This window comes from Megascapheus bottae, chromosome 9 (assembly GCF_031878675.1).
Source record: "Megascapheus bottae isolate mThoBot1 chromosome 9, mThoBot2.hap1, whole genome shotgun sequence".
Classification (NCBI taxonomy): domain Eukaryota; kingdom Metazoa; phylum Chordata; class Mammalia; order Rodentia; family Geomyidae; genus Megascapheus; species Megascapheus bottae.
The window spans coordinates 24,570,920-24,579,223 of NC_143517.1; the positions used below are offsets into that span (position 1 = coordinate 24,570,920).

The 8,304-nt window shown below is 35.4% G+C and overlaps 1 pseudogene; it reads right to left on the reverse strand.

The window, feature by feature from the left end:
- Nucleotides 1-3,893: 3,893 nt before the first annotated feature.
- Nucleotides 3,894-5,654, reverse strand: LOC150058904 (bifunctional purine biosynthesis protein ATIC pseudogene; annotated as a pseudogene).
- Nucleotides 5,655-8,304: the final 2,650 nt, after the last annotated feature.

Sequence of the window (8,304 nt, forward strand, 5' to 3'; positions counted from 1 at the left end):
CAGGGCCTAAGCACTCTCCTTGGACTATTTCAAGTCTAGAATTCTAACACTTGAGCCACACCACCACTTCCAGCTTTTCCTATGTATGTGATACTGAGGAATCAAACCCAGGTCTTCATGAATGCTAGGCAAGTACTCTACTACTAGGACAAATTCCTGACCCCTTGCAGAGATTTTTAAAACGTGGAAATTCTTTTTCTAGATTTATTCCAGAAAAGAAATAAACAATTAATATTTAAGATTCTGATTTAAAGCACAAACTTATATTCACTATGCTGTATAGAATGTCTTTTCTCACAAAGTGTTAGGATACTAAACAGATCTTCACTATTATTTCTTGATTTACAACACCAAACAAAGCATTTTATAGCTTGAAGCTGCAGAAATACAAGTCATTTTCTGTTACTAGGTGGAATAAAATACTTATGAATAATATTTATTTAAGTGATAGATAATGGCCCATTCTGTATGTTCAATATAAATTGCACATGGTATATAAATTATATACATTGTCATTGCAAATACAGAAGGAGGATTAATAAAATGTATAGACAATATCATCATATGCACTTATATATACATGTGTACATGTATGTGTATATGTATACATACATATAAAGCTTAGATACATGTAAAGATATTCATATCTACATATCCCATAATCTGAAAGGAAGATCATTAGTTCAAGATAAATCTCAAAAAAATTAATGGGAAAACTATATAAAAAAGTAAATGGAAACAGCACTACTGGGCCTGCAGCACAAATGGAATAGCACTTGCCTGAAATATACATGACCATACATTCAATTCTCTGTAATTAAAAATAATGTAAAATAAAATAAAATAGATCTATTTTCCTTAAAGTTAGGAAGCACAAATGTCTAAATAGGATGGTTACAAGTAGAGTTAGAACATTGCTCCCAACACATGGCATTCTAGTGGTTGGCTTTACGATTGGAGTGTGTGTAAGAAGTACAGAGGAAACAACCCAGATTCCCCACCACAGATGAATGGATACAAAAAATGTATATATATATATATAATGCAATTCTACATAGCCAACAGACACGATAAAATAATGGTATTCGCTGGGAAGTGGATGAAACTAGAGCAAATCATGTTGAGTGAGCTAAGTCAAGATCAAAGTAACAAAGGTGCATGGTCTCCTTAATATGTGAATATTAGATCCAAACAGTACAAGACTGATGACTCAATATATGGGTACCCAAGGTTATGGACATGATCTTGGTGATATAAACATAATTACATAGATATATAAATCTATGATGGAATATATACTTAATGGGCATAATGGTTTATTATATAAATATGTATCTATGACATAAAACCCTCAGCTTAATTTTAATTATGTTCTAAAATCTATGTACCAGTGATTGCATGTAGAGATTCCCTTCTTGAATACTTGTTTGTTAATCATGACATTTGAAATATGATGTTAAATCACTGTGAATAAAATCTTTATAAAACAAACCCATTGCATAGTGTATTTTATCTCCATATGTGGGTCATGTTACAATAGAGGACAAGAAACTGAAAATTCTACTTTATTATTTCCTGGCATTAAATGAATTTTACACTGGCTTGTAATTATGTATATTATTTTCTTCTCTAAACTTTAAGTGCCTCAAGTAGTGCATGATACTTTGGCTCAATATGTATTTTTTTAAGTAATGAATAAATGAATATTTTGAATCTGATTCAACTACTACTTAGCATAACATAAAACTGAAAGTGATAGAGTGAAGGTGTCTATGATAAAAATAATACATTAATGTATATCTAAGTATAAATAAAAGTACAGAGTTCTTGGAGAGATAGTGTCAGAGAGATCTAGATGTCAGATTTACTCTTTCATAGTCACCTTCCAATAAGAAATAACCAGGGACCCATGACAGTGTTATGATGATGACACTAATTTATTTCAGTGGGAAGTTCTTTCTGTAACCCTATTGGTTGCCATTAGGCTCCACCTCTTAAAGATTCTACTACCTCTTAACATCATCAAATCAATTATTAATACAGAGATCCTTGGGAGACAAACTCAAATTATATTCAAAGCATATCTGTTTCATAGTGAGACCCAATGTTCCTACAGCTGCCAGATTGTAACTTCTTCACCTCCTGACTCAACGGTCACCAGCCATCAGCTAGGAATACTTGGACACACAGAGAGTGATTTGAAAATCTCCAGCTACCTGGTGCAATATATGGGATTAAAATGTTAGGATTTAATTTCCATGTATAAATAAATTCTTTTATTTCATGAAAATAGTACTTTTACTGAGAAGTATTATGTGTAAATAAGAAAAAGAGTGAGATAGAAAGAGAGAACTTGGGAAATATGAAAAAGTGTTTATAATTTGAGAATTTCTAGGAGGGAATAAACGTGTAAAAAATTACATTGCAATGTTAATAAACAGAAACATCTCAATTTTACCACCAAGGAAGACCATTAAGAAGAAAACAATGTTATCTCATATGACAAAGAAATTCTCCATTGCACAGTAGATAAAATATGCAAAAATTGATTTCTAAATTGTTTCTATCTATGCATGCCACTCATGATTGGGAGCAATTTAGAAGTTTATTTTAACTGTTTAATGACCTATTCTTAGTATTTTCAGCATGGCATTCTTCTGATGTATAGTAACCTTGGTTAATGGTTTTATTTTCTTATCTTTATAATCAATTAACATTTCATTTTTAGCTTTGAAATAATACTTGATCTATATTGTGTATATATTCAATAAAATATATAATTACTTAGACTATATTGTGAATGTATATTAAAGTAACAAGTCTAAAAGTGAACAAGTTTTCAACTCTTATTTTTCTCAAAGAAATAATTTCCTTTGTCTTTATTTTATTTTATTTTTATTTTTTTGGTCAGTCCTGGGGCTTGAGCTCAGAGCCTGGGCACTGTCCTAGACATATTTTGCTCAAGACTAATGCTCTGCCACTTGAGCCATAGCACCACTTCTGGCTTTTTCTGTGTATGTGGTACCAAGGAATGGAACCTATGGCTTAGTGGATGCTAGGAGAGCACTGTACTACTAGGCCACGCTCCTGGCCCCACTTTTGGCTTATTTTTGACCAAGACATGGTTCTAAGTTAGATAACTTCACCAATAAGAAAATACAATAACAAAAAATCCGTGGGATATATTAAAATTACTTTTGGAGAATTTTGGTTTGTGCTGAGCTAAAAAAAAATCACATCGTTTTTTCCCCGATTCCTCTTTCGAATGAATCAAAAACTTAAGCATACTTTTAAAAGGAGCAGACACAGAGAAAGGCTCCATGAATTTGACAACTGGCATGGACTTTGAGGAATGTAGTGATGACATATCTCCATGTTGCCTCCCATACATCCAGTATGAGAACCTGTGAAAAATTGAAACCTGTAACCACCCAAAGAAATAGATAAACAAAATAACCCAGGAAAAGCCTGCCTCTCTGGCCAAGGAATCAGGAAAAGATAACCTACTAGAAAGGTAGATTTTTTTTTTAACAAGGGAAAAGTTCTACTTCAAATAATGCTAATGGAAAAACTGTCCTGTCTTTAATCCTAGTATTAGTGAGATCATGTATGGATCCAGATACTTCTCACTCACATGGAAGCAGCAAACAGTGTTTTGGATATTCTTCTAGAAGGACATCAATGAGTCTGAGCAACGCGTTAAATTTTTATACTTCGTATTCATAAACTGCTTTGTTAAATAGCTACCCCTTTGTACAACTATTTAAAGATAATAAATATATTTTTTACCATTAAAGAGGTCATTTTATTTTTTAAAAAAAAAAGGTTCTTTCAAAGTTTCACACGATTGTTCACCTACGCATAAACCAACCATGAAGTAGGAGGGGGCAAAATCAGCGGTGAAAGAGCCGGGGATCCATATGAGCCCAAATGATTCCCAGTTCATCGCAAGCTTCAACCACAACCTTGTCAGCAGCAGACCCGGAGGGAGCTGCAATGTAGGCCACACCACTCCTCTTAGCTCTGTCTACATTATCCCTGAAAAGGAAGAAGGCATCGGAGCTGACAGAGACATCAGTGAGTTTGTCAATCCACTCCTTCTTCTCTGCCTCTTTTAACAACTCAGGCACTTCCTCAAACAGTGCCTTCTGTTTCACCAAGTCTTCTCCCTCACCTATGGTACCAGTCACGTATTGATCAATGGCGTTGGAGATTGTTGCTCTCTTCACCCCAAGTTTAAAGTTCATGGAAAGTACTTGTGGATGGTGTCTAAGCCACCAAACATTTGCCTTATCTCCTGCGAGGCGTGTACAGTGTATCCGAGACTGCTGTCCCCCTCCAATGCCAATAACCTGCCCGTTCTTGGCATAGCACACGGAGTTAAACTGAGTATACTTGACAGCGACGGTAGCTACGATGAGGTCGCTGAAGACAGACTCTGGCAAATCTTTATTCTTGGTAATGATGTTGCTGAATAATGACCTGTTGATGACACCATTGTTTCTTTTCTAACTTAAATGAAGACCAAAGAAAGTTCGAACTTCATTTTCGTCTGGTTTGTAAGACTGGTCCATCTGAATAACACAGTAGTTTCCATTTTTTCATTTTAGAAAGTATTTTTAAGGCTTCTTTCTCATATCCAGGGGCAACAATTCCATCAGAAACTTCTCTTGAGATAATTTTCGCAGCGAAGACATCACAAACATCAGATAGTGCAATGAAGTCACCGAAGGAAGACATTCTATCAGCCCCTCTTCTCTTGCATGTGCAGTTGACACAGGTGTCATGGTGTCATAGAGGTCGTACACCATGCAGACTTTGACTTCATCTTTACTGAGTGGAATTCCAATAGCAGCGCCTGCGGGGCTGTCATGCTTGAAGAAGGCTGTGGCTGGAATGTCTAAGACTTCTTTGAGCTCCTTTACCAGCTGCCAGGCATTCGGAGCATGCCTGGGGCTCCATTCAGAACTGTGATGGGATACTTGGACTTTAGGGTGTACAACTGGACAGGAGTCTGATGAGAGTTTATTCCCTACCTCAGGGGCATCTGATATATTCCTTTGCTATACTGTTTCCTAAAGTAATCAAATTACATCATCAGATTGTGCTGTGTGAGTGAAGGCCTTCAAAAGCTAACTGGGGCCTTGTCTCCAAGAATGCTTGGTGAGTGTCAGAGCTTTTCATCTCTGTGGACACTGCCGAATGGTCTTCCAGCTCACACCCCACTGTGACCGGAGCATGGTTGTTGACTCAGCTCTCAACAAAGCTACTCCACCAAGATCAATTTGCTCCACAGCCTCCTCAACAGTCACCTCTGGAGAAGCCACAGTCTTCACAAAGGGATACAGATTACAGACACCAACTCTTATTACAAAATTGAAATCGAGTTGGGACATGTCAGCATTATCTCCTGGGATATGACGAGCCAGAAATCCAACATGGATTGAAGGATGGAGGGTTTTCACACAGCCCCCTAACATTTCAGGAAATCTTGTTATCTCAAAGACATCTCTGACTGCCAAGGCCAGCATCCCTGAGAGCTTTTTCCCTCTGGAGGCCAATATACTCAAGCCGACAGACGTCAGGTTTCTGGCAAATTCCACAAGGCCAGTTTTGTCAGAGACACTAAATATAATGAGCTGGCCAGAAGCCATGGCTGCAGCACAGAGTCGTGGTCAGAGCGGTGAGAGCTGCAACACCATATGTGCCAATTTTAAAAAGAAAGAAGTATAAACAAAATGAAAAAGAAAATAAAACTAACTTTGCCTGACAGAGAAGAGAAATCTCACCTTAGGTTTATGCTAGAGGCATGATAACCTGTTAGCATGCTTTTTGTCCCAGCTAGATCCCTGAGACACAGACCTTTGAGCTGCCAACTTAACTGTCAAAGGCCCAGGACTGGCCATAGCCAGCCACTGCCACTCATACTTTCAAATAAGCACTTTGGACCCAGAATAATTGAAGAACTTTCATCTTACCTATCTACCTATTATTTGTAATGCTGGTTGAGACTGAAGCTTTTATGGAAACTCAAGTTTTGCTTAAAGTCTTGTTCAGAGTTCTAGTTCAATTGTGACATATTGATTAATTCATGAAACCGTTTTTTAAAGCGCACTAAATGGACACAGAAATTCTACTTTAAACACCCATGAAAAATATAGTCCACACCTTTTGAGTATAAATAATAAAACTTGTGGGGGCTTTTTTGAGGGGTGAAATAAACCATCTTCTTTGTGTCTATAAATAAGCTAAGACATAGATGAGATTTCCCAATAAAGGACTTCTGGTGATGTGTACATATGAACAATCATTATGTTTCTTCTTCAGAATTTAGATAATGTTTAAAGAATCAATTCTGGTACTGTTGCTCAAATTTAGAATCTGGTTCTAACTTAGCTTCCTTGCTCACTGTTAGTCCTCTGCCACTTCTTTACCCTGGCTTTTGTTGGACTTTCCTGCATTGGGTGGCTTCAAATCACAATCGTTTGATTTCAACTCCTTTGAAAAAGTTTAGGATGACAGGTGTGAGCCAAAGTGGCTGGCTAAGCAACTTTTTATTCTCACTAATTTACTGTACAATTATGAAAGAACATTATCGATTATAACTAAAAGTATACGTTTTGCCTACACATTTGCCAATTATTATGAATAATGCTTAATTTTCAAGACAAATCCTAATTATAAACCTACAATATAATTGAAAAGGCAGTGTGTACTTAATGGGTTGTATTACTATTACTATGGCTGCTGCCTCCCTTAATTCAACAGAATAGGCATTATAAACTCTATATATACCATATTAACTCAAGAGCATGGTTAAGTTCATTATAACACAGACAAGCTAGTTCCTGTTGTCAATAATCTGATAATATAATTCTAATACATTCATATAACTAAAGTTTAGAAGAATATTTTTTGAATTATAATAATTAATAATGATGATCAAAAGATCCTAATGATAAGATGGAGAAAATTCTGATTTTCTAATTGCTTTTACAGTGTATATAGTAGCAAGTTGCAATTAGGGATCTCTGCAAAATGAAATTTTAGAGGACAGGTCCCCTTGCTTTGTTCCTTACGATATTGCTTGTAACTATGTGCAACTTTTTATGTCTTTTTGTCTTTGTTATTTCTCTGTGTGTAATCTTCTGTCCCTCTGATTGTATCTAATGATCTTTATGTTATGTATAGCTTCCCATATATTAGCAATTGTTTAAGTTGCTTTGACTTTTCTCTCATAATTAAGTTTATTAGTCCATCTACTTACTTGCCCAATAAATCCATTAAAACATAATTATTAATAACCAATAGGGCTTAAAATTTCATTTTAAGTATCAAGGATATTATACATTAATAATTGCACCATGAATGAAACAAAAATACTGATAACAGAGAGAAGAAAGAGAATATGAGAGAGAATTTCCACTGCAACCAGTTAAATTTATTATCATTATAAAAACTCATTTTTATTATAAATGTCATTAACCTGATAATACTCCCCCCCCAAATCTAGGGTCCTATCAAGAAAAAAACTTTGTAGTATAACAGTCAAAGTAATAAAAGTTGTTTAGTTTAGTTCCAAGGATTTGTCTACAAAATGAATAATTATGCTTTACAAGTTTACATTACAGACCAAATGTGATAATTCATATGAAGTACTTTCATTAAATAAAATGAATTTTTAAATTTAGGGTTCTGTAATTCATTGTAATAATAAGAAACCAAATTTCATATGCATATTGGAATGAAAGATGAAGATTATCTTGCTTATATAAAACAAGAGTTTAGTATCTTGTTTTCTGGCTTGTAGACATATGATAACTATCTTAAAGCATTCCAATTAGAAATTTCAAAAATTAGTATTAACACAATAATAGTGATTTCTCTTTCTTTAGATTTTTCAAACTCATGTTCCATTTTTTACCTAGTAACATCCCCATTTTAGGCAACATTAAGACCTGAATTCAAGGACTTATGGTTTGTTAGTCAGGTGCTCCATTATGTGATAAGGTATTGATTCCTGCTCAAGTACAAGCCTGGATCACGAACCATTTATTTAGACTTTCTGTCATAGCTATGAGGATATGTATGTGGTGCCATGCCCAGCTTCCTCCCATTGTGTCACTGACTGTTCTGTCCAGAATGTCTTGTAACTATGATTCTCCCATACCCAGTCTTCCATATAGCCTCTGTTGATAGACAAGCAACATTGCGGTCAGCTATGGACTGGCCTGGAAACACCATCTTCTTTTCCTCAGGATCTGAAGCAGTTAGAATTACAGGGATTATTCAGCAGTGCCTGGC